This window comes from Micropterus salmoides, unplaced genomic scaffold, assembly GCF_014851395.1.
Source record: "Micropterus salmoides isolate LMB-PRFRI ecotype aquatic unplaced genomic scaffold, ASM1485139v1 Ms_hic_scaffold_3, whole genome shotgun sequence".
NCBI classification, from domain to species: Eukaryota; Metazoa; Chordata; class Actinopteri; order Centrarchiformes; family Centrarchidae; genus Micropterus; species Micropterus salmoides.
In genome coordinates, this window is record NW_024042261.1 from 5,853,480 (window position 1) to 5,880,151 (window position 26,672).

The following is a 26,672-nucleotide window of genomic DNA, read 5'->3' on the forward strand; positions in this document are numbered from 1 at the left end:
GCTACAAGAAGCATTAACGTTTCACAAAGACATACCTTTGTTGCCACGGACATAAAGTGATGCTTATTTGCACGTTATGACTGAGATAAAAGCAGCTGTGGATGTATAGATACAGGGCGTTACAGATTTAACATTCTGTGCGCGCTCCCGCGGAGGGCAATCAGTTTCGGCGGATGATCACTTTTCGGCCCGTCACGTGTCGCTTCCTCCAGATTGTGTACAATGAGGAGAGGCCGTTCACAGATGGGTCCGTTGTTAATGAGAGAGAGAGAGGAGCAAGTAATGGACACCTTGCTAACCTACACTGACATTAAAGAAAGTCGTGTGCGCTGATGTTCCGCATGTGAGTACAGAGTTTGTTGTCAAGGGAACACTCTCAGAATGTTGCGGTTTGTTGGAAAATGACCAACATTGGTCCGACTTTCTACAACTCCACCCAACTCGCCTAGACACAGTGTGCGAACTATACCATGGCTTTTCAGTGGACTTTTTCTTACTGCTACATTAATTTTACTGCTACATTAATAGCTGCAAGCATGTAGGCCTGGGCTGCCTGTGAAAGTATCAGGCATGTTTGTCTATAAATATAATTATTAATATTATTATCATATGGAGCCATTTTGCTACAACTAATCTTCACACAACAGCTGTTTGCGACCCGTCCTTTTCTCCGTGAGAGGGAAGAATTTTGAAAAGTTGCGTGGCGCTGCAGAGAGCCCCCAGCTGCTGTACTGCATGGATCATGCGTAATATCCAGCCAGACAGAACGATCACGAACCGCTCGGCTAGCGACACAACCCGTACCGGAGAGGGAGTGGGGCGGACTAGGGACAGGAGATCGTGGAGCGCCTGGCCATCTGTGGACGGTCAGTAATCGTCCCCTCTGGCTGGATGAAGTCTGACACTCACGAATTTACACATGGATCCATGATGATAGAGAAATATGTAGAAATTAATGGCAATAAAGCATGCTATCAATATTTTAGAGACTCCCCAAAATATCACAAATCATGCTTTTAGGGGAGATGATGTCTTATTTACGCTCCCCGGTAGTTTGCACCCTGACTAGACATGTCTTAACTCTTAAGACTTTATCCGGCTGACAGAGACTGACACCAACTGACGGCGCACACTGATCCAACAGTTGGTGTTGGTTGGAGTCGGTCGGCCCTTTGTGGGTCCAGTGCATTGGTATCTAGCTAAAACAGGAGCATTGAGCTGAATGGCACAGTGATATTATGCAAGGCACCAACACCTTTGTTTCCAACCATTCTGACTAGAAAAGTAATCTTGGGAATTTTTTAAATTTGAGTTGACATTTATTCTGATGACATGTGATTCACCTCTCCCTTCACCTATCGCTGCTGGCTGTCTTTACTGTGATCATTAATAAAGAAAAAAACACCATTACCTTTTGGTTCAAACAACACACCCAACACATTTTGTGTGGATATATCATGCATATGTCTTTCTGTTAATCTGTTTATACAATTTAAGACATCACTCTTATTTTATGTCTGAGAGATATCTGGCTTTTTAGCTGCTGAATTCTAACGTTGTCTGTCTGATATTTACACAGGTAGTGTACAGAGGGTTTATCAGAGATATTTCACTAAAATAACTCACTGCAGTGGCTAGAAACAAGTCAATTAGAGTTGTGTGTAGAGTTGGGAGACTGAAGCAAAATAGTAAAGTTGCAGCCAATAAAACCAAAACAAAAAGCTAAAAGAGGCTTAAAAGTTCCATAGACCTGAGGGAAACTGCAGAGTTGGGTGATCCTTTCCTGTTTGTCTCTAAGAGCGCTCCGTTGTGATCCTCATCATCATTTGATTCTTTGTAAATGTAGAAATATTGGGTAGTGCAGTTTTAAAATGGCTTTTTTATTACATGCCATGATATAAAGTAAACAGCTTGCAACAACCGCATTAAGTTATTCATAAAGTGTCATTTCTGGTAAAATGTCAACATCTGAAGTGAAATACGGTTGTGAAAGCTGAAAGTATATCCTGACCTCGTCCTTCATTCCACTGAGAATACCATGCAACTATATGGAGAGGGAAAAATACTCTTCACCTTAAATTTCGCACTCTCACAGCACTCAACAGCAAGGCTGCACTCCAGCAAAAAACCTTAACGTCTTCACACACCTCATTCCCCGTCTCCTTGTTTGTATCCCGGTCCCCAGCCCCCCTCCTCTGTTGTCTAAATGAGACTGTTGGGCCCGCCTAGTAAAAGAGTTTTCTTTTACTAATGTCAATTTACAGCCTAGCAAGAGCTCCCTCTAATCTTTTCCTACTCATTACACACAATTTCCAGGGCGTTCAGCCAGGGTGCCGATTGGTTCCTTGCAGTGTGTGCAGCGAGGGGTGCTGTGATTGTTTATTATTTATTTGTTTATTTATTTACACCAATGCCCCTTCCCTCCTCCTCCACCTTCCTCTTTCCCTGTTTCTTTACCCACCCACTTTTCACTCCCATAGTCCCTAGTCTGCATTTCTATGAATAATCAAAGTGGTGCTAAAGCATGTGGATCTGCTTCCCTGCATCTGTTTTTCCAGAGTAGGCTGACCGCTTTCTGAAGGACAAGGCTCTTACCTAAGTGTGTGGAGACCTCCATGGTAACGCTTTATTTCAACCCCCTAGTATCTTAACACATAATAAAGGGTTTAAAAGACATAATGTAGTTGTAAGCAGATTTAATCTTTCAGGTTTTAATACTTATTATTTTTAGTATTTGTCACCAACTGTAACACCTCCTTCGAATCATCAATAACTAGCTTATAAATAGCTGATTATATAATACAGTATAACTTTGACATAATCATGTAATGACATATCCTAGGTAATAAGTAACACAGTGATTGGTTCATTTATGAACAATGCTGGCTAACTTTATTAGTTAAATATTTAATGGAAATAGATATAAATAAATTCCAAGATATTTCAAATTAATATGTTCTAGCTAACATGTGTAAGACACAGACATGTATGCAATAATACTACTTCAGTCATCACACTTCTGTAATGAGGCCCTGGTATATTGCAGTCTCAGGATTCTCTGTGAATGGTGTTGTGCAGGTGATAGCGTTGACAGCTAAAATCACTGTACTTGCAGACGGTTCAACTATTAAACTGCGATATTTTGTCATGGAATGATAAAGACTCCCTGTTTCGTCCTGTTTGGTACACTGAATGTGAAAATGTACTAGAAGTGAAATCAAAATTGGCATGTTCACACAGGAGAAATTGTCAGTTTGAAACTAACAGCAGGTGTTAAATTGGCTATGATGACTAAAGTGTGCACAGGCTTATTGGCAGAACTGTCTACATTTCCGCAGTTTTCCATTCCCCCACTACAGTATTTACTGACTCACATGATTAGTTGTGTTTTTTAAATGTCCTGTTGGGCCATGTGATTCTGATCAAATTCCTTACACATCTCATGCCTTTTTCTAAAAATAATTAGTTAGAAGTTTGACTTGCTGAGCTGTGAGCTTGTGAGTGGAATTTTGATCTTACACTATATTGTGCCAGAACTATCGATGTGTTTTCCTCTGCATGCATTTGCTCACAGTGCCGTGTTTGACAGCTATTTGACCACAGCTCAAAACTGTACAGACTTTTGTGACATGGGCATGCTAATAAAGCTGTATAAAATTAACCTAATTATGAGGCAGTACTTACAAGTAATCAAATAGGAAACACGACAGCCTCCTAGTTGTAATTCCAAATAGGAGTTTTCTCACATCTGCAATATCTGCCCACAAACCAGTGGCAAAATGGTAGAAAATCCCCCACTACTGACAGTAATATTAGCACTAGCGCAGCCAACACTGTTCGCTGTTACTCTGAGTATTGAAAACAATCAAGTACACAAAGCATTTCAATATCAGCAGGCATTGCTTCTATTGGTTATGATAATATTGTAGTCACTAAAGTAATTTTTAATATCTCAGAATGCAACATTCCAGAAAATAAGTCTGATGGGACAAGAAACACGAGCAGTCAGAGAATCAGGCAATAACAATCACAGATTAGCCAAATTTAATTGGAAGAGAAAATGAAGGTGAACTGTAAAATTAAAAAAACTTCTTCTGGCCACAGCAAAGCAAGTGCTGCAGGGTGTATTTTTGGAACTTGTTTAGGTGATAAAAAATGTTAACTCAGTCAAGTGTATTTAGTACTTATTTTTACCTTAATGCCAAATACTCACAGATATCCATTTAAGAACAAATGCTGACTATGAACAACTAAACACAGTCATAGAATTACAACTGGTTTAAATTAGCCTGTGCTGTCTTATCCTACACACACACACACGCTATCTCGCTGCTCTGCATCAGTCCCAACAGCAGGAACATGGATACCCAGCGGTCCATGACTATCAGTGAACAGGACAAACAAAATTAATTAAAGTGCCATCATAACTGACACCTTGCTGTCACCTGGTGCAGAGAGGTAGAAAAGTGTCAGGAGATGATGCACTGTCATGTGGACTGCACGGCGGCGAATTGCCTCATCAAATATGCATGCATGCAATCATGCACGCAGCACAGAAACACTGTACATGATTCATTAAAATTCGGAATTTTAAAGTTATCTCATTGTGCGCACTGACAGACAATGATGTCTTTCACATAAACTGCCTTCAATTTCAGAATCATGTATTTCTTCGTTTATTGGAGATAGTGAATAACGATTAGATTTAAATCTGATACTGGACTAGGGCTGAGGTTTACAGAGGAGAGGACACACACACACACACACACACACACACACACATGCACAGACTCCACTAACAAAATGAAAGCTTCATGATGCTCCCATGGTACCAAATGATAATCCTCGGTGCTTCATTACTCACCCTTAATCCAGTGTTCATTACCCTCAACACAGCCTTTGTCAGTCCCCCACTGGCCCATGTAAGTAATGCTATCATATCTCTAATTCCAATCACATTTTTACAACCATCCAGCAGCAGCCATCATTGTCGCTGAACACTTCCAGTGTCCAACACCTCTCTAAATGGACAGGAGAAAGGAGCTGGACGGATGGGAAAGAGTAAGGGACAGTGGAGGCAAGACGACAAACTGACTTCATATTGGCACCGAGATTACTACTGCTGAAGGCTGAGGTGCAAAGAGTTGTGGGTAATTGTCGTGTTTTTCATTAGCGGTTAGATGAGGATCTGGAGATGAGGGAGGAAATGGCCTCATCATCATTGCTTTGTGTGTATGTGTTTGTGTGTATGTGTGCGTGTGTGCGAGCAGGCCCGTTTGCAGATCACACCCTTGATCACAACCGTCCCTGCTCACTGCAAAGGGAACAAATTGTTCCCTCTTTCGCTCTGAAGGCAGACCCGCTATATTCCGCCATTACCTCGGAACATTGAAAGAAACAAGCCATCCTACATGATGAGCCGAAAGATTGCAAGAAAAGACTGAGACAGAGGAGAAAAGAAGGGGGGAAAGGTGGCGGGTGGGTGGGTGGGTGGTTGTAGGGTTTAGGGGTGTGAGGCCAAAACTTAGACAGGAGATGAGGAAAGAAAATGAAAAGAAGCCTCTGCCAAAATTGTGATGAGACGCCACAATCGCACAGGCTGGGAGGAGAAGGGAAAATAGGAGCAGAGGAGAATTGAAAAGAGACAGACAGGAAGAGGAGAGTGGAAAGACAGAGAGAGAAATGGAGAAAATACAGCAGAGGGAGGGAATGAGCGTGGCACCAAAAGACACATAGAGGTTAAAGGTTTCTCTTTGTACATTTGTAGGACATGTGTTAAACAAGCGGGGGGGGTTTAGCTCTAGTTATTATATGTATATATCATTATGTAGCAGAGAGGAGAAGCCAGCAACGAATTTTGCACTCTCCTCTATGAGGTCTTATCATTCTTTAGCTTGATTTATCTCCTGCTTAAATGAGCTCTGATAAACCATCAAGGACTTTGTCACCAAGCATAAATATCTTCTTTTTCCCTGTTGAAAAAGCTAAAACAAACTTCTAGCAGGTGCTAGTGGATTATACATGCTAGCTTTACTTTGCCAATTAGCAACCCCAAACAGTATCAAGATGAACATGGCCATCCTAGCTTAGCAATAACAGCTTCTGTGGCAATAGCATTGCTAAAGAGTGAAGTTTAGCACTTTGAGTCCTCCCTTTATTTACAGGCTTTTGGCATAGTCACCACGTCGGACTACTAGTACTACTACTACTACTATAGGCATCCTATATAATGTTATTTTCATGATAGGTTGCCTGCATGCCTACATGTCCACAGATTTTCACCACACAGCAAATATCTTTATATGGATAGAGGAGAGCATCAGTTTTCCAGAGATATAAGAACCAAGTTGTTGGGACATTTTGAGCCTAAGTACAGGCCAAAAAAATTTAAAAGCCAACAGTCATGGATTTCTTACACTTATTTGACAAACAAGACCTAGGGCCATCTTTTTGTGTCTGCACGATAACCATACCACTTTGCCATGGTCATTGTATAATATAGTATGAATACTAAGGTCAGCATGCTTAGAGGTTCACACTGACAATGCTAATATGTTAATGTTTAGCAGGTATGATGTTTACCATTTTCACCATCTTAGATTAGCCTGTTACCATGTTAGTGTTTGCTTATTAGCACTAAATACAGCTGAGGCTGATGGGAATGACATTTGTTATGCAGGTACATGTTCATAAACCAAAGTATTAGATAACATCATCACCAAAGTTATTACATTTCATCATGCAGCAGCCTGTACCAAATTTCATGGCAAGCCACCCAATAATTTTCAAGACATTTCACTCAAACCACAACTACACAAGATAATAGTCAGAGAATCATTAAGTCAATAAGATGCATTGTCTGGGAACAAGAATGTCTGAACCAAATGTTATGCAGGCCTATCTATTAGATGGCTTAGAGAAATTGTGATCACTAAAGTCACTTTGCTCTATTCTCTTGGGACCATGACGGCCACATTTCATGGCAATCCATCTGTCATTGATGGTTTTAGCCACGTTGCTAACCTTTCAGCTGCTAGGTATGGCAAAGCAGATCATACACAACAAAATGATCGTCAAGCTGCTATATACAGGTTCAGTAAAAAAGCGGTAACTCAACTCTCATAGTTTACATAAAAAGTATTGTCTTTATGCATTAAAATGTTGCACAGAGTGAATCTGTTCTGTCTATGTGAGATGCTTGCTCTCAGTAGTGTTAGTGTGAGAAAGGATAAGGCAGCAAACTGAGGAACACAAAAGGCCTTATCAGCACTTCTCTCCTCTTTTTTTTTACCCCTCTCTCCCTCCATCTCCCATCTCTCTGCAGTGTTAGCACAACAGCTTCAGAGGTTACCACTCAATTAAGCCTGGCTGTTCATTTATGGCCATGACAAAGACGACTGTCTCTCTTCTTCCCCTCTCTCTCCCTCTCTCCTCTAACCAAACTTGTAATTACAGTGTTGGACAGCATGCTCCACACTGACCCACTGTAAAATATGACCATCAATTTGGCCCTTATCCCTTCATCGCCGTTCCTCCTACTCCAATGGGGCCGGTAGATGTGGCTCACCCCCCAGCCCCTTCCCGCCACCACTGGCCATTTCACCCCCCCAGCTCACCCCTCTCAACTGCCACACCGCAAAGCGTCAAGATGAGGAATATCGCCAAGCACTATCGCCCCGTAATGAATTACTTTCACTTTTAACCCCGGCCAGATATCCACTTGAACTTACTTCCGCAAATCATCTTTTTTTTCTTTTCTTCTGCTTCCTACCCTACCCCCCACCCCCTGAAGAACCATCCCACTTTAAAACCACATACACGAAATTAAAATATGAAGTCAGTCCATTTAGGAGTTGCTGGTGCAAGCGTTTGTGTGATGGATGATTGATAGATAGTTGAGGTGGTTATGAGGGGCTGTGTGTGTGTGTATAGGGGTATATACTGTATATGTATATCATTTCAATAAAGCAGTGAAGTCTTTATATTGTAAAGGTTGTTAATGTACCTGACTGAATAAAGCATGAACGGAAAGGTGAATGTTTCTTGCAGTGTATATGCAACCAGACAAGCACATAAATATTGGAAAATTCTGCAAAGCCCTGCATTGTGTTTAATGCCAACTATTTTTAAATTCTCAGAATATGTGCACATGACAACTATGGTATAGTTATGGGTAGGACAGATTGTGGCTATAAATATTATACGATTATACGATAAGATTAAGGTTAGGCCACTAAAACACTTGATTAAGGTTAGCTAAAGATCATGCTTAGGTTTAAAAAAAATAAAGGTCTATGCAAGTCTTGCAGTTCTTTGACAAGAAGCTAATTCCAGTCTTCTGCATGTCTCCAATAACCCCAACCTCCACATCCTTACTTTCTGCCTCACTACATATAGGACACACTACTTCCTGCATTGGCAAAAAATGTAGGCAAAGCACATAAATTGTGAGGTGCAGAACCGTTCATTTTGGATGCAACTTCTGGGGTACTGGGCTGGTATGGGTGCATGTTGCCCACAGTGTTGTAGTTCTGCACATGTATTGTGTAAGCTGCTGACTGATTTATGTGTTGTTCTGTCTAGCAGCAGCTCTATTACTGTGGTCACACAGCCAACTGGACGCAGTTTCACAGACTGTGAAAGCATGGATGGATTGATCATGATCAGCAAGCAATGAGGAGCCTCTGTAATACTGTTTGTCAGTACTTAAAAAACAATGTAATTCTACCTCCACAGAGATGATGAGTAGATGTAAATGCTGTGCAGTATTTAAGCTTGCTGTACTACAGAATATGGCTTATTGTTGTCAAGCTAACTTAAAATTGTTAAATGTCTGTGTTTAAAAGACAAGGATTAAAACTGCAAAATGTGGTTATTAAAGGTTTTTAGACATCTTCATTACATGTAAAAGTGAATTCCTTTACACACACATTACTGCACAGATTTAAGAGAAAAGCCATATCACACATGGTGGCTTGTTTGCTTCTGCAGTTTTAGTTTACGGTAAAGTAAGATAGTATGTTTACTTTATCCACTCTTCTGAGAAGGCTTTCGGTAAGATCTTGGAACCTGGTTGCGGGGACTTCAAACAAGCAATAAGGCCTGGCTTGTGGTCATACTTTCAAAAGACCCCAAAGGTGTTGGATGGGGTCAAGGTTCAGGGCTCTGGAAGAACACTATTGTTATATGCTCTAATTTTTTTGTTTCAAAAATTATGTGGATGGGACTGCGCACATACTGCTGTACTTCATTTAGGAACTATTAATATTCAGCATTTGAATATTTGTAAGTTTCTAAATTAAGTTTCTGTGCTCTCTTCTCAGCAATAGTGGATTTGCGTACCAAAGCTGTGCTTTTACTGATATTAGCTGATTTTAGTGCACACCACAGTGGAGCAGTACCACAACAGGATGCAGAGCTGCATAGCTAAGGGAGGACATGCCACAGAGACCAATACAGAATAACAAGGCTCGGCCCTCCAACACACACACAACACACACAGTGGGGATGAGTGTTGCAGACGCAGCTGTCCATAGGACACGCAGCTCCATATGCCCTAGCCAGTGGGGGAGTGGTGGTCCTCCCAGGCCAGCTAATCAATCACTGATGACCCCCTCCCCCCACACACACACACACCCCTCATCCTGCAGAGGTCATCCCGGCTCCACAGGGCAGGGTGTAGAGCCCAGAGCACTGTGCCAATAATCGCCATTTCAGCTGAGCCACAGCGAATTCCAGCTCACCATCTGAACTTGTGGGAGGTCTAAAGGGAGAGGAACGAAGGCTGGGAGTTTGAAACAACACATTCAGGATATCTGCATAAAATGAAAGACTTTTTAAGACCTTTTTAAAACCTCCAGAATGTTAGATGATTCAAGTTAAGGCCTTGCAGGAACCATGATGTTTTAAAAAAAATGCTCCATTAAATATTTTTGAGTAATTTTAGAAACTTATAATCCTTATAATCATCTTTAGAAACTAAAAGTTTCTCCACAACATGGCTAAAAACAGGACTTTTGTGTCATGCTGCCCTTTCACAGCTCCAAAGCTCCACCAGAAGCTGAATATTTACTGAAAATAGGGATTTTATTTTGTAACAGTTTAATGTGATTTGTTCTCAAAAATCATTAAGTCATTAATCTGCTAAACTCTGGATAACTTGTTCAGTGACAACATCTTTTATACATCCAATGCCAAAATTTGCATGGTAGCTCCGGTATGTTTAAGATCAGGGAAAGATTGTGATTATGTGAAAGATAAGGTTAGGCAGCTAAAAACAGATTCAAAAGATTATGATTAGGGTTATTAATGTTCATTGCAGGTCTGTGATGAGGTGCAAACTCTGGTCTCCTGCAAAAAACTCCAATAATAATGTTATCCTGGGGGATACTGGGCTGATGGTAACTAAGTTTGTAACTTTTTTAATTACTGGTGGCTTTTCTTTTACAGCCTTATAAGGCAGCACACTTAAACCTGCCTCTAATGCCACATTGACTTACAGACTAAATAGTATCAGCTGAGTAGGAAACACTGTATGAGGGCCTCCTTGTTGTAATACCAAGTAATTTAGAACCATATGGGAAATTTCTAATAACTATGAGACCTCCCATTTACTGGTAAAACAAACAAAGTTAGCATTGCCAGTACTTCAACGTAAATAACACTAACAAATATCAACAGTAATACAATCAATGAAGCTATTTAAAAGGCATGGCTGATATTGCCTGAATCCCATAAAAAAACGCCAAACCAGCAATGAATGCAATGTAAAAGTACTGCATGTGTATCCAAAGCCTGATATATCTCAATATCTTCTTCCTCTGTGCCCTAGAGCTCCATTGTTGTTCAAAAACGACCCTGTCAGTGAGCCACAGTGTTGCACCGGGTGACATGTTCCTTCATTACCATGAACACACACACTAGTTTATTTCAGCGTGTCCAGCAAATTAACGTATGTCAGGGCAAGTAGAGCAAGCTTTCTTACATTTCTCAAAAAAACAAAACATCACCACATGCCTTTGAATCCAACCGAAAGTAAACGCAGAAACTGCCCATGTCCAAACTGAAGCAAAATATAATAAATGCCAGACTTATTCTTTAAAAATTAGCTTTTTGGCCTACACAGTGTTTCTGTCTATTTAAACGTGTGATCAAACCAACCATACATGTGCTGTGATAAAAACAGCTACATTGTATTTATCTGGTGTGACTTCAGGGCTGACAGAAACCATCTTGGAATAATCTATGGAACCATGACATTCTGTGGACATAGCTTGGATGCAGCATGAGCCATTAAGTCTCTTTTATCTACTGTTCACTTGTTGGTTTGAGAACTAGAGTTGGGTGAAATCCTTGACAGCAGCTAATTCTCCTCCAAGAAGTTCCTGGGTCATCTTGCTGCCACTTGTCCCTGTGTCATGTCCATCTGGCCTGGGAGGTGTAATAACCCTACTAATCTCCCTTTAATAGCAGCGGGACTGGGGACATGTCACTGGGGGACCACGGACCCACAGTCCCCCACAATCAATACTTTACTGCCCTCAGGGGGACCCTGCTACCCAAGGGGATGTCAATACTGTCGATTGGGTATTAAAGAACATTTCATCAGCGCGTGTGACAGCAAGAGTGTGTGTTGGGGGTCATGTGGATGTCCACGGAGGCCTGTGTGTATTTAGCCCCCCAGGGAGGTCCCAAGGTGATGTGCCATCCCTCCTGACTATCGACAGGCGGCGTGACAAACTGTGTCGTCTCATTTCACTGCAGTGTGTTGTGCTCAGCTTAAGTAGAATGAGAGGATGGAGAACGGCAGGTTTGTCTGCATTTTTTCACATCTGCTTTTTAAATATCTCATTCATGCAGCAGCTGCTTATAAAGTAGATGTACATACAGCAGAGGATTACTATGAGTATTACGAAATAATAATCCAATTTTCCTTTTGTGCTCAACTGACACATTGTGTTGCATGCAGACCGCCATTTGTGTCTGAAGGCTGATTATTGTTCTCATAGTAGTTTTGTAAAATAGTAAATAATAGTAGATTGGATTGGTGCCCTGATATACACTAACTGCAGGTGTGTGGACAGCACCATGTCTGCACCTTGATGCTGGTCAGAGGTGAAACGCCTTGGAAACTATCAACCTGGTATGAAGTTACTCTTTCGTTAAAAAGAACACTCTCAGTATTTGAACAAATGACCAATGCTATAATTTTCCTGGGGAGACCAGTCTCAATCAACCCCCACTTGGATGGTGTGGATGTCCAGTCAGGTGTAGGTCGGGTTTATGTTGATGTGTTTTGTTGTCTTCAGTATTCTGTCTACTTCAAATGCAAATCTCAAGCTTATATGTCCACTGCATTGCCTGAACGCAATGAGAAGCAATTTTTGCCAGTCTTCAAGACTAATAGTCATCCAACCATGACCACAATATATCCACGTAGTGACAGCAAGTTTGCAATCATCTTGTGTGAAGTTATTGAACAACAATCCAGCAACTGGCCGTCCTCCATTTTCCCCCAGCATTGTGCTGTGGGTGCAACTTTTCCTACAACAAGAGTAATGCAGTGTTCCAGCGAAGAAGAAAAACCCTGCATCAGGACTTTGCTTGTTCTCACCCAGCCGAGGCCACAGGATCAGCAGCGTTCTCGCTGCGCCCGCTGCCTCTATGCCCTGCTGCCCTCCCGCCCAGCCACCACCATCTGTTCCCTGGCACAGCCCACTGCCCCCCATGCAGGGCAGACCCAGAGTGCTGACACCCTCACACCACACACATGAGGGGAGGAAATGTGTGTGTGTGTGTGTGTGTGTGAGTTTGTGTGGGGTTGAGTCATCCACACATGTGGCGGCACAGTAAGATGGAAAGAACATGCAGCAACTATCCAATCTTAGGGTTGTCCCACCTAAAAATATCATTAAATAATATACTGATATACATTTAAAATAATTATTTAAGTAGTAAAACTATATAAACGCAAATGGGGCAAAAAAGCATCTGAAGTTTAGAAACATTTTGAATCCCCCCTCCCTTGCCTCATTGTGGTTTGGTCCAGCCTGTTTTCAAGTCTGGTGGGAAAGTTTGAATTGATTCAGCAGTTGTGGAACTCCAGTAAGTAGACTAGCAAGGCTATTTGATTCAATTACAAGTGATTCTTTTCTCTTTAATACAGGTGCTGTCATTAATAAATTAGTCATGACAAAAAAATTATGATTATAATATTGCAAATCTACCGTTTTGTTGAGTTTTTGCTCAATATGATGTTAAGCAGTAGATCAATGAATATCTAAGTAGGCTAAGAGAAGGCTTCTGTCCCAGATGAAACCTAAAATATTATGTGTAGGATGCAAGATAATTTAATCATCATAATATGACCGTGTGGTGAACCAAACTCATATTTAAACAAATATCACTTTGTGTTGTTGGCCAGATAAAATGAAAGAGGAAAGGACGTAACATCATATTTCACCAAAATGCCAAATAAGGACAGAAAGTCCCCTTATTAAGGCAATCTCCATGCTACACTAGTATTAGTAGAAATACTTTCCTCTTTGTCCACATACAGTATCCTATACAAGTACAAATCAAAACTTTGTTGTGGAAATGATATTCCTGGTGAGGGGTTGAGCAAAGAATTGAGTGTCAATAAATTCCTCAAAGACAACCAACCGTTGTCTTTGAGGAATTTATTTAACAAAAGAGAATAAATAGAGAAGTACTAAAACATATACAGCTGGTCCAAAGACCTGCCGCCTAGGGCATCATTGGGCGTCTGGCCCCGAGCAAAGGGAAGCATTATCATTTACACAGTCTAGGTTTCTATGTTTTGGGGAACAGAGATCCTCTCTGGGCTTTGAATGAGCATTCCATGAGAGGAGAGGAACAACAAGAGAGGAACACCAAAACAATCTCACAGCTCTGACCTAAACCCTAGTAAATGTGGACAGACCAGCATAAGGAGTATAGGAGAGGAAAGGTTAAGGATAAAAACACAATACATAATAATAATAGTAAAAGAACATACATAAAAGATTAAATGTAAGAGGACACAATTTTCGGCCATAACAAATTTCTCTAGAGATTTTGTTTTGATTTTATAGTTTATTGTCCCACCCCAACTGTTAGATGAAATTGATGCCCATACTCTCACCCGCAATATCTTTTTATTATTATGATGCTGATGATGATTTCTTGCAAGCAGCACAATTGTGACTGTTTTGGGTTAATTGGCATCAAGGTGGAAATATATTGTCAAATAATGTGGCAATGTAGATAAATTCAACTTCTTCATATTGTCATATTTTGGCTGACATTATTCCTTTATTTGTTTAATATCACAACTAATACAATATGACACAGCATGTGCTGCCCTTTACTGTTTGCACACAAATTTGTACAATTAGATGCAGTGTTAAAAATACTGAGCGTATGTGTGTTTGTGCACCCCCCTGTATAATGCTTATATTTGTCCAGAGGCGGCAGCAGCTCCGTGAAGAATGGCGTTGAGGCCACTGAACTCATTTTCCCTTCCCCTGCTTCGACCCTTGACCTTTGACCTTCAAGGTCATAATTGCCCCCCTCTTTCCCCTCACCATCCATCAGTCTCTGTGTCCCAAACAGGGGGAGCATCTTTGTATTCAACCCACCTCTCATCTCTCACCTCTTTTGTTTTAACCTCTTTAGCCATCACTCCTTGGGGGGTGGGGTTGGTTTATGGCCCTGGTGGGTTATGGGTACTGGTTGGAGAAAGAGGAGGTGGGGCTACAAATCTCTGACTCGCACCTAAAGCTGTCAGTGGCGCCCTGGGGGCCCTCAGGCGTCAGCCAGCACGGTCACCTTGGATTGGTGGACGTATGCGACGGAGACACACACAGATTTGTGCATGCAGACGCCGGGGCGAGATAGCAAACAGAGAAGATCTCGCCATCGCCTGTAAAATCCCCACCTCCACACACAAACAGACGCACACAAGCATACACATCGACAGGCGAGCAAACACTGAGGTTTGTCACTCTGTACACTCTGCTCCTCACACACACATACACGCCTCCTCTCCCTGTCAGAAACTCGATTAATATTCTAGAAGAGAGGAGGGTGGCCAGCGTGTGTTTGCACGGATTACTCCAGACTTCCTCTTCCCCTCCTCTCTTCCTCCCCTCACCCAGCTCCCCTCATACTGGGAGATCTCTTTTCTCTCCCAGTTTCCTCTCGGCTGAGCAGAGCTGTAGCCATGATAACCAGATCAAGATGACTCCAACGTGTTTATTAATGAAACGGATGCTTTCTACCAATCCCTCCCCCCTTCTTCTTCCAGGTGCAGGCGGGAGAGAATGTGGAGATGCCCTCCACCCCATCACCATCATCACCCTGCTGCGCTCTGAAGCACCCTGCAGCGTGGCATCCCGGTGAGGTGTCGGTCAAGAGGGCGGAGTTGGGTATGTTGTGTGGGTGGGGCGAAGGAGGTGGTGGTAGGGGGAGGTGTTGGAGTGTCAGTAGGATCGCTTGATGGTCCTCGCTGTCTGGGGTCACCCCGCATCACCCACCCACTCTCCTGCTTGGTGGCAGATGTGTGAGGAGTGCATCCTTCACGGGCATAGCAGGGAGGGAAGATGGGTGATACTGTGTGTGTGTGTGTGTGTGTGTGTGTGTGCGTGCGTGCGTGTGCGTATGCGTGTGTGACACAGTGAAGGGGAGCAGATTGAGTTTTAGTTACACAAACATTTCCCAGAGGCAGAGCTGCACTGGAGGCAGAAATAATTGTCATTGGTCGAGTTAAACCTCGGTGGATGGAGCCAGCAAGTGACACCCAGTAAAACAAGGCAGTTTTAAGAGAGAAGGTATTTAATATTATGAGGTGCAGTGCACTCACTAAAAAAACAGAAATTAATAGTTGATGTTCAAAGAGGCTTTCATGCCAATGAATAACAACTATTTGGTTTCCTCCGAATAATCTCTCTGGGTTTGAATAGCATCTGAACTAGCTTTTAGACATAACGCAACACTAAAACTCTTACTGATAAATAAACTGTTGTCATCAGCCTCTGAAAGGGTTACTCCAGTTCCTTAAAATTTTGGTCTTATTGTCGAGGTTTTGGCCATCAGTTCAATCAGTATAGCATTGTTATATGCTAATTACTCACATTTAGGAACACAGCAACATCACTAAACAAATGTCCCAAGGGGAAAAGATACAAGAGCAGTCAGACGGTCAGACAGGTTCAAAACAGATTGGTAAACCTATTTGGAAAGGAAAATGATATCAAAAAGTAAAATTATTACCCCAAACCTGTCATTGTAAACATCATCATAGTTTACAGCGACTTTGACTCACTGTACTGCACTGCACACACAGTTTTTCTGTGGAATGAGGGATTATTACTGACATTTCTGGTATGCGCACTTTCACTTAAGTAAAGTTGTTCAGATGAGTGATTTCTATGTAGGTAGTAGTAGTGGTACTTGTACAGTTGCCAGGCGGTATGTGGAAAATTTAGAACAAATACATATTTGTATAACCAGTTTTCAGATTGTCACTGTATTTTTTGTCATAGTAACAATTAAACTACTAGCTAGGCCAACTGAATTGGCCACGCCTCTAACCAACCTCAGCTGTAACACATGAACTCCGTATTCTGAGCCTGAGGGTATGAAAACTAAAATGCCATGTGTACCAGCAGCCTTATAAACATAAACAATACAGACCAATGAACACATATTCAACATGGCTTATAGTGGTTAACTCCAAATAGAAAAGGTTCTGTTGTGGCTCTGCCAACACTTGAAAGCTGTGAAAAGAAGATTTAACATCATACCTGCTGCCTCAAGTTTTGCCACTGTGAAAAAGCACCAACGCAGCCAATCCCATGTTATTAGGCGAACAGAAAAGTTGATGTAGATATAGAAATTAATTACACTATTGGACCTATTTGTATCCATGTTGCATTGTTCACAGAATCAGCAATGACTACTATAACTACTATACTATACTATAACTGGGGTGGTGATGGAAAAGTGGATAAGACTGCCTTTAATTAGCAATTGTAAGTCGCTTTGGATAAAAGCGTCAGCTAAATGAATAAATGTAAATGTATTGAAATGAACTAAACTACAAAAATATGTTTTAATAAAATTGAATTATCCTGATCCTGCCCACAATAAGTTCAATACTCATGGAGTGCGGGAAAGATGAACTGAAAAATGCATAGCGTTGTACCACATGACTGGCCAGAATCCAACATGAAATAACAGGCTAATATCGGCTTCATCTACCGGCGTGACCCTAGTTGGCGTCCAGCCTGGCTCAAGCCCCACGACTTGTCTGAACATATCAGCGGAGCGGCCAGTCAAACACCCTGCGCTGAGCCAACACAGAGTCTCCATGCCCAGGCTGAGCCTTTCAACTCAGCAGCACAGCAGTCACACCGGTCTTACCAAGGGCAAGAAAGGAGGGAATGGTTAGTGTAAACACAGTGATGGATACTCATTACCAGAATCAGAGTAAAACAGAGTAAAGTCTACTTTTGTATACCGTTTACTGTGACACATGTTTGTGGTTGTCTAAAAAGACACCTAAACTTTATTCTGCAATGTCTTAAAATAGCGAACCCATCACTATCTCCAACTTCACAATATAAGAGTAAATCAGAATCAGAAATTCTTTATTGATCCCCAAGGGGAAATTTTTTGTCACAGTTGCACACTTATTAAGGCATAACGAACAGAAATACTAATAGACAGTAGAATAAAGAATATATAAATATAAGAGTCTAAATTTAAAATATAAAGAAAAAATATAAAGGAGTGTGGGTATACAATATTTACATTATTAAAGAATTGTTATGGTAGAACAATACTAGTGAATGGCAGATGGCAGCAGAGAATATTGCACATAATAATATTTATATATGCACATGAAATAAATCACTTAACTGTTCATCTCAAAGGTGTTTCCAATCAACAGTTAATTTACCTTGCCTAATGAACTGAACTGAACTGTTCCTCATCAATTATATACTTGAATTGAACTAAAAACATATAAACCTCTGTAAAGCAAGTCTTCTTGTCCATCATTAACAAATTCAAGTCTGGTACTCTATATATAGTAATTGGCAGGTAAGGCAGTAACATCCATCCATCCATCCATTATCTTCAGCTTATACAGGGTCGGATCGCGGTGGCAGCAGGCTAAGCAGGGTACACCAGACATCCCTGAGATATGTAATCCCTCCAGTGAGCTCTGGGTCTACCCTGGGATCTGTTCCCAGTTAGACGTGCCCGGAAGACCTAAAAAAGGAAGGCGCCCAGGAGGCAACCTTATCAGATGCCCGAACCACCTCAATTGGCTCCTTTCTATGTGAAGGAGCAGCATCTGTAGTGTGTCAGAGCTGCTCACCCTGTCTCTAAGGCTGAGGCCAGCCATACCTACGGAGGAAGCTCATATCGGCCACTTGTATCCGCGACCTAGTTCTTTCAGTCACAACTCACAGTTCATGACCATAGGTGAGGGTTGGAACATAGATCGACTGGTAAATCAAAAGCTTTGCCTTCCAGCTCAGCTCCCTCTTCACTACAGCAGCCCAGTACAGCGCCCGCATTACTGTTTACCGCACCTATCCGCTTGTCCACCACAAGTCCATTTTGCCTTCACTTGTGAACTAGATCCGGAGGTACTTAAACTCCTTTCCTTGGGGCAGCAACTCACTCCCAACATGGAGGGAGGAATCCACAGTTTTCCAGCAGATAACCTAATGCTTCACACTCAGCTACAAAGGTCATTGTCTGATGACACCGACATAACCACGTCATTTGCAAAAAGCAGAGACACAATTCTGAGGTTCCCAAACCAGACCCTTTTCTCACCTCGGCCGCACCTTGAGATCCTGTCCATGAAAATCACAAACAGGATTGGAAGCAACCTTGGCAGAGTACAACACCCACTGAAAATGCAGGTCTTACTTTGGTTCTACAAAGAATGGATGGCATATAGCAAGGGCCCTGCTTCGGAAGTCATCATCAAGTCCACACAGTAGATGTGGATGGGGGAACTCCCAACAACCCCAAAGAATAAAGAGCTGGTCCACTGTCCCAGAGCCAGGACAAATCCTCATCAATTTGCGGTTCGACAATCAGTTGAAGCCTCCTTTCCAGCACCCAGGAATAAACTTTCCCGGGGAGGTATATATGTAGAAAAAAGCAGGTAAGGCAGTCCCTACACAAGAACACCTGTTCTTTTATTCTTTGGCAGAGTCCGTGTGTATCTTTTGAATCAAACTACACTGCATAATTATATTATACTATGATTATATTATACTATTATAATTGAAACTTTGTCTGAAAACATCAAGATCAATCTATCATCCAAAGTTAAGATGTTGTTTCTAAAGTAGTCGATGGTTTGTTTACCGCAGTGATGTCTGTAAGAAAAAAACTAAAGAAAAAAATCTATTGAAACACAAAAAATATTTTCACATGGAAGCAAACTCAATTATTTGTGTGAAAATCCCTGTAATCTACATTGTCCCAAATTTCAAGTGTGTGATTATCCATTTTAATATCTGGTCATTTGTGACATTATTTCACTAAGGCAGGATCATACATTCTCTAACCAACCTATATATTATAAACATAATTTACGCATTGACCTCAATATAATAATACTGATTTTTATTCTTTAGAAATCTCTGTATATACCAGATTAATTTCTGTGTGAATCCACTAGCTTAGTGAAGCCTAAAGCGTCTTTGGGCTTTAGAGTCATCATTAAGGGATGCCAAATGGTCATGATTCACCTGCCTTCTCCACTGTCACATGTTGCTTTAAGGCACATTGTGTGTGTATGTGTGTGTGCTGCTGTGTTTGTGATGACTTGCAAAAGTACAATTTATATATTGTTTACAAATGGATTTATATATTGTAAATAGGATTTATACAATTTTTTTAGGAAATCATCTTTCTCATCATAAATGTTAGATTATTTTTGGGGAATCTACCTATATTTTACAACTTAAACTTGTAATTTTTTCATATCCGCCTTTCTATTGTAAATAGGACATATACCATATTTACAATAATTTTTACATTTTGAAGTTGAACAAGAACAGAAAAAAAATGGATTAAATTATCTCAGTTATCAATTTATCTACAATACAGTACAAACTGTACAAACTTCATTTGTCTGTATGTTTGTTTAAGCCACTTTACCGGACGCAACGCTTGAACATCCGCAAACCCTCTTCGCCACAGAGACCTTCGTCAGAGATCTTGAGTCCTCCGTATTTCCTGCAATGTTTGACAAACTGCCAGTAAGACTAACGTGCTGGTGGTGCACAGCGGCGCAATACTGATGTGTCATCTTATTTAAAATCACACTGTTCTACTACCAAAAGGGAAGAAGAGAGGAGAGAGTGCCAGGCTTGGATGGTATGGAAGGTACAGAGGAAGAATGGAAATTGGGAAATAAGAGGAAAGAGAGGGGGTGGAGAGTGTAGAGGGAAAGAAATCTCTGTCTCAGCAAAAGTTTTCATTAAAATTTTGAGACAAATGATCTCTGTGTCCTTCTCCTGAAGCTGCCTGGGGCGTCATGCTATTTCTATGCAAATAACAACCTCACGCCTTTGCTCCTATTATTTCTGCTGGAGCTGCTGCAACATGACCCAAGAGAGGGGGGGTGGGGGGGGTGGAGAAGGGGGAGGCGAGAGGGGGAGGGAGAGTGAGCAAGGGTGATATGAAGTGAGAAAGAGAAATAAGAAGGAAAATGCAGTAGGGGAGGAAGAAGGAAAGAAGGAACGACAGAAAGGAGGAGGGAGGAGGAGACAGTCAGACAAGCTGTGTGTGTGTGTGTGTGTGTGTGTGTGTGTGTGTGTGTGTGTATGTGTGTGTGTGCGATGGACTCACTGAGGTGTGAAAATATATAACACTAGGAAAGAGAGAGAGGGAGAGATGGAGAGCTAAGAACAACACAAAGACACAGCCATAATTTGTTTGGAGTCTGCCTTTCTTGTAATATATGACACCCTCAGCACGGGTGCTTCCTCACCACGCACTATTGTTTAACTGTATAGCACTTACAACACTATCAGGACCAGTCCATCTCTCGCACACACACACCTCCGGATTTACGTACAGTCACTCCACTGTTGCAATCTGCTGCAAATGTAACACAATGTGTGAAAGCTGAAGCGCCAGGTATATGAAAGAAACACAACACAGTACAGGATGTGAATGTGCATTATATTATATCTGGTTAATGTTACTGTAATTGCACATAGTGTGTGGGGACATGTCATGAGGTGACCTAAAATGTTTAAATCAAATCACAAATGCCGGAGAATTGAAAATCTGTTTTCCCTGTTACATAGATGACCACGGGTAGTAGAGACAGGTTTACAGCAGAATATATGACCGACCCATTTTGTAGTTTCATAATTTTGAATGCAATTATATTTTCAAATCTCTACATGTAAATGAACCTCTCTTACATTCAAGCCCTCGTCAAACGTGTTCACCCAATACTGATTAAGCCTATCACCAGGTAACTCTCTCTGTATTCGTAGTGTACCACAGTGTTTTAATATTTTGTCTGTGGCGACATTCCTGCGCTGGGAAACTGGTAGTGATGTATATTATGCCAACCAGCAATGATAAGTTTGCCAGAGCTGAAGGGGGGATAAAACAGAAACTCTGCATTCAGAGGAAGGATTGCAGTTAAAAAAAGAAAGTGATAGACGGCGAGGGCAAACACAGATTGGTGTAGTTGTTCCTCGATGGAGATCGCTGAAGGAAGAGAAAAGGGGCAGACATGGAGGGCAGACATGGATGTCCCGTTACTAGGAGGAGACAAAAGATCTACGATGCAGGTTTATGGCAGGGACACACATTACCACTGTTGTGCAGATTATGACTATGATATTGACGTGATGGCTGGTGGGACCGCCCTGGATGTGGTCTGTTCCAGTCTGGGTCAGTTGGTGTTACGATAAAACATATAGTGTGTGATATGTAAAGCCTAATCTTAGGTCTTCAGATCGCTGCTAGGCATTCTTAAACTGTATTATTTTCAATCAGTGGTGGACAGTGATGATGTCACTTGTTTGTCACCCGAGGGAGGCATACTTGTAAATGAACAGCTTTTAGTAAGAATCTGAAGTAAGTAAAAGCAAAATGTGCTTATTTACACATCCAGCAGACATTATCATCCTATTTAAAGTGTGTGTTGTGTCTACCTGATGAATGTAAGTCCATCAATATCTCTCCTTTTAGCTCTGTGTTGTTTTTCACCAACTATTGAAAAAACTTCCCGGCTCAAAGGCAGCTTGATTTTTTTTTTTTTTTTTTTCACCTGCTGGTTGTGTAGCATGGATGTAATCACAGCTTTTTTGCAGTTACAAGTTAATGTGACCACTTTTAATGTTTACAGAATTAATATTGTTCATTTTTTCTACAGGGGCCAATGAAACCGAAGAATCCAATCTAATATCTTCTCTCTTTATTTCTGCTTTTCTTTCCATTCATGTGTCATTATTTCTTACTTTCTCTCTATTCTTTTTTTTTTAACCATAATTTCATGAAAATAACGTAGACAAGAAATCTAGAGTGCAAATTCCATTCATATTCAAATATTCCTGGATTTACCATATTTCTATCAGCAGATAATTTCCAATAATGAATATTGATAAATGGCAGCATGTCTAAATCCTGCTCAGACTGTCCTCCAGAGGTCTGGCCTATTTACGGACTTTATTTAGTAAAATACATTGGACATCGTCAATATACTTATGAATGAACTTATTATTACTTTTATAACGATAAGCCACAAAGCTTTCCTGTTCAAATACAATCTAAAGGATCCTTGCAGATTTACAGAATGTGTACATTTCCACACAGACTAATTTAATTCCCTCTGCTGTCTTCCTCATTTTGCCTCTGTATTGAACTGTATTATTGGGTGACTCTGTATTAAAGCAATGTTGTAATGAAGTGATATACAATATATTCTGTACATTATATACTATAAATTATATACACAAGATACATTCTCAAACAGCAGTTAAGCCAGTGCTCTCTTATTGAGATAATGATTTGGTTTAAATATATTGATGCTTATATTTTATAAACCATTTTTCAATATTAAACAAATGGAATCATCTCAATCAGATTAAGCAGATGCGGGTGTAGGTGTGCGTGTATGTGCGTGCACGTGTGAATGCAGTCTTATGTGTGCATATAGTTAGTTTTCACTCAGCCGCTGTAAGCATCCGAATGAGCAACAGCCAGATATCCATTGTCGTATCAGATGAGTGAGGGGCTGGTGAACGACAAAGGATTCTGTACTCTGTACTGTGTATGCATGTGTATGTGCTTCTCTCAGGTCACATTTGGATGCATGGACTTCACACTGGTTGTTTGATGCATTCAGCATGTATGAACTGTGGTTAGGTTAAGGCTGAGTGTTAGGAATGTACTGGTCATGGTTGAGGTTAGGTTACACCTCCAGGCAGGTCAGCGTCCTGGAAACTGTGCCATCCTAACATGTGTGTGTCAATGTGTGTGTGTGTGTGTGTGTGTGTGTGTGTGTGCGCGTGTGTGTTTGTGTGTGCGTGTGTGTGTTTGTGTGTATCCATCTGTGCAGACGGCACCCTGCCAGCTGACTCACCTGCTGCCCTGCGGGGGGTAACTAGCTAGCAGCGCTGCTAACCCAAACAGCTAGTCAACTGTGAAACAACTGCAGTCAAAACATCAAGCCGATTAGACGCTAATTACGGCTGCTGCCATATGGCGCTACCTGACCTGCGTGCACCCCAAAACACAGAAATGTGTTTGTGTTTGTGTGTGTTTGTGAAAAAAGGAGACCTGGGCTGCCTCGACACTTCATTGGGAGTTATTAGTAGCAACAAATTGAATCCATTATATTGAACCGGTTTTTGCAAGTCATCACAAACACAGCAGCACACACACATACACACACAATGTGCCTTAAAGCAACATGTGACAGTGGAGAAGGCAGGTGAATCATGACCATTTGGCATCCCTTAATGATGACTCTAAAGCCCAAAGACGCTTTAGGCTTCACTAAGCTAGTGGATTCACACAGAAATTAATCTGTGTTCTAATCCATTACAGCAACTTATATCCCTCTCTATATAATGGTTCGTGGGTAAAGAAAGCAGCATTTTGCTTGTAGGAAAGGAACTGTGTAAAAGTCACCTCTTATCGAACCAAAATGTTGCCACCACACCAAAATGAAAAACACAGGACTGGAACCTGCCCCCATGTAACTTGAAGCATTAAAGCTTTTACCATTGGAAAAACAGAAGTGAAACATATAGTACTGTGAGTTGCACAGTAAAGGATGTGCATCAGTACAACAGAAGGCCCTGACCTGATAGGTTACCATACTAATAAACTAACAATACTCATCCTTGACCACAAGACACAAAAACTGAAAACGATGCTTTCAAAAGCCAATAGGCCTATAGGCAACTCTAACTTCACACACACACACACACACACACACACAATAAAAAACACTGTGTTATGTTCCTACAAACATATTACTATCAGCTCTTACTGACAATGGACCCCACACAGCAGCCCTCCTCCACAGACACACTGTCTCCCTACCTTTAAGCTACAGCCAATGTACAAAGTAAAGGCAGGATGGTAAGGGGGAAAAAGACACACACACACACTCACACACACACACACACACCTTCACACATGCTGCCTTTCTCCTTCCCTCCTTCTCAATCCATCTGCTTCACGTTTGCATTTCATGCCTGCCGGCATTTTTTGAAGTGGCAATACTTTGATGCAGACTGAGGGATACATTATCATTATTTCAATTTCCATGCTGAGGTGTTTTGTGTGTGTGTGTGTGAGTGTGAGAGAGGGAGAGAGACATAGATAGGAAGACAGAGAGGAGTACCAATATGCTCTGTGGCGACGCTGTCTTCATACTCCCGTGCTTGCGTGAAAATAAGGCATTGTAGGAGAAAGAGGCAGAAAACAAAGAGAGTTGAGGGAGGGGATGAGGGAGGGCGAGAGAGAGTGAGAGGAGGACGGGAGTGCAGATGGTAGGAAACCACAGAGAAGAGAAGAATGAGAGGACAGAGATAGGAGAGCAGAGGAAGAGGCATGAGAGAGATAAAGGCAGCAGCAGAGAGTGCATTGCATTTTGACATGGCCGTCTAAAGCATAATCCTCTCCTGCAGCTATATGCTTTGTGCTGGGCTCCTGCACCTCTGTCTCTCCTTCTCTTTCACACTCTCCCTACCCACACCCCTCTTTTTCCTTTCTTCTATTTTAAACTCTCTCCATTCTCTCTTTTTCTCAATGTCTCTCCTGGCCTGTACAATAATTCACGTAGGGCCACTGCCAGCACAACATCTTAAATCTGACTCAGTGGAGGACTCCACATTTCAGGCAGAGAAACAGAGATATTTAGGCAGTTCCCTTTCCAAGCTTGGAAGAATCATAAGGCTCCTTAGCAGAGGGGTCCAGGATTTGAGAAGTCTGTCTTATTGATGACACACTGCGATGCTTTTTGGCAGCGGCAGCTTTTTTCTTTCTTTTTTTCATTGATGTAAACTCCAATGATTTTTTATTAATAAAATGATTATATATATATATATATAATGATTAATTATTTATTAAATAACTGTATATAGGTTTATTGGTTCATTTTATTTGTTACCATATTTTAATTTACATATAATTACATGCTAACTTCTGTGTGTGTAGCATGAAGAGACTGCAAATTTCTTTTTGTTATACACCCTTGTGCTGTATAATGACAAATAAATAACCCTGTCCCTTGTATTAACAGGTCACTACGGCAGTCTGTCTGTTAGATTAGTTTATATTATATATGCAAAAGTGAAATCTGGACTTATAACATATTCTGTAGTAGCTTGTCATGGTCCAAGGTGTCAGTCAAGAGGAAAGCTTTACTTGACGGTGGTGCTAGAGCAAAGATCAGGAGGTAACATGCAATCACGCACTAGTTTAATAAACTGAGACAACCCTGTCTCCTAGAAATATTCTCAGTCAACATAATAAGGAAACATTTTTATATACGTATCTGGAAAGTTGCAAAATGTTCATTTTGATTATATTTGCAATGGACTCAAAGCATTTCAGTTGTTTTCCTACAATATCTGCTAATGCAAGACAATATCAACTTGTTGCAATTAAAGGATGATTCAGCTTTTTTTGTTATGCTTAGGTAGCTCAAATGATAAGGTTATGGCTGGGGAATAGTTTTATATTGAAAACAGTGACTTAAAACACAACATAGAACTAAAACCAGTGAAATTCTTGTGCCCATGCTTTCTCGTCCTCTGCGTACATAATACGCACAATACTACAATACAGACTTTAGAGTGTATAAAAGAAGTAGATGCAGCCTCCGGGTCTGAAAAGTGAAGCCAACGTTGAAGTGCTTTAAACCTGCATTCTTTCTAATGGCCTCAGGGCGCGACTCCACTGGTTGCAAGAAGAAGTCCGATTGTATAGTCTATTAGAAAATGACCCGACTTCTCATTTGATTTATTACCTCAGTAAACACTTTCCAAATGAGTTAATGGTCTCAGTCGCTAGTTCTTCTTGCATGATTAATGCATGATAAATTATGGTCCAAGAGTAAAATACACGATAAAGCAGGTAAAATTAAATTGATGTAT